Source organism: Delphinus delphis, chromosome 2, assembly GCF_949987515.2.
Source record: "Delphinus delphis chromosome 2, mDelDel1.2, whole genome shotgun sequence".
In the NCBI taxonomy this organism is placed as follows: Eukaryota; Metazoa; Chordata; class Mammalia; order Artiodactyla; family Delphinidae; genus Delphinus; species Delphinus delphis.
This window is the reverse complement of record NC_082684.1, coordinates 137,580,098-137,581,720: the sequence shown is the minus strand read 5'-3', so window position 1 is coordinate 137,581,720 and position 1,623 is coordinate 137,580,098. Positions and strand designations below refer to the sequence as shown.

Below are 1,623 nucleotides of genomic sequence, written 5' to 3'. Positions count from 1 at the left end.
AATGGATAAAGAAGATGTGGCACATATATACAATGGAATATTACTCAGCCATAAAAAGAAATGAAATTGAGTTATTTGTAGTGAGGTGGATGGACCTAGAGTCTCATACAGAGTGAAGTAAGTCAGAAAGAAAAAAACAAAGACCGTATTGTCACATATATATGGAATCTAAAAAAAAAAAAAAAAGGTTCTGAAGAACCTAGGGGCAGGACAGGAATAAAGACACAGACATAGAGAATGGACTTGAGGACACAGGGAGGGAAGGGTAAGCTGGGACGAAGTGAGAGAGTGTCATGGAATTATATATGCTACCAAATGTAAAATAGATAGCTAGTGGGAAGCAGCCACATAGCACAGTGAGATCAGCTCCGTGTTTTGTGACCACCTAGAAGGGTGGGATAGGGAGGGTGGGAGGGAGATGCAAGAGGGAAGAGATATGGGAATATATGTATATGTATAGCTGATTCACTTTGTTACAAAGCAGAAACTAACACACTATTGTAAAGCAACTATACTCCAATAAAGATGTTAAAAAATTTAAAAGAAAAAAAAAGAGTGAAGTAAATCTAACCAAAATAATCTTTATGGTAAAATTATAAAACTGTATGAAATGACATAAAAGTAGACCTCAATGATGGGAAAGATTCATAATGTTCATGAATATGATATACAATGTTATATGATATATAAATAACATTTTTAAAGTAATAAAATGAATACTTGATGCCTCCCTCCCAGTTTACAAAAAAAGATATTGCCAACACCTTTGAAACCTCTGTGGTCCTTTCCACAATCTTACCCCTCACTCCACACTGCAGGTAACCAGTATCCTGGATTTCATATTAACCATTACTTTGCTATTCTCATGGCCCACCCCCACCCCAACTATCAGAAAATTATTCTATTTAAACGATATCATAGTCCCAGTGTACAAATAGATAAAATCATAACGTCTGTAGTAGACAAGGATGGAGTTAAGATCCCAGGCAGCCAAGCCACCGCTTTGCCCTTTAAAGGTGGCCCCAGAGCAATGGTTGAATACAGTACTAAGATATTTCCGGAGTGTGAAGGGAGATTATTCAGGTTCATTTGCATACCCATAATACACTGCAAATAGTTTAATTGTTTTCAAGTTAATAAAAATTTCTCTCTTACTCAACTTTTCTAAGTATGAAAATATTATTTTCAGAATTCCTTGAATAAATTTATTCCGGCAGTAACTCTGGGGATAAATAGCCACCATCAGTGAACTAGGAGTTGTAGTTACTGGAAAAATGAGTTACGCAGGCTGTTCGGTATACTCTGGTTTCTCTTCATATCGAATAAATCTTTCGCCTTTTACTAAAGATTTCCGTGGAGAGGAAACAACTGAGTCTTAACAATAATTTTTTGAGGCCTTGCTTTGGTAAGGCTGCCTAACTGTGGTGAAAACAGAAGAAGTAATACTTTTTTGCTTTTAAGAGCAAAATTACTTGCAAGTTTTTGTCTGGCTATATATGTGGGTCTGTTGAAGTGAAATTAATTTTCTAGATACTTGTGTTCCACGAGGTGTTTGTAGTTTTTTTCTGTTCTTTAATCTCTGGGGGTGGTTACAGAGTTACATATTTTGCAGATGATATGCAA

The 1,623-nt window shown here is 35.9% G+C and overlaps 1 non-coding gene across 1 annotated transcript; it reads left to right on the top strand.

Moving 5' to 3' along the window:
• The first annotated feature begins 1,297 nt into the window (after positions 1-1,297).
• On the top strand, positions 1,298-1,413 carry LOC132421429 (U5 spliceosomal RNA). Its single transcript, XR_009518681.1, has one exon. It is a non-coding gene; the product is annotated as a U5 spliceosomal RNA (small nuclear RNA).
• Positions 1,414-1,623: the final 210 nt, after the last annotated feature.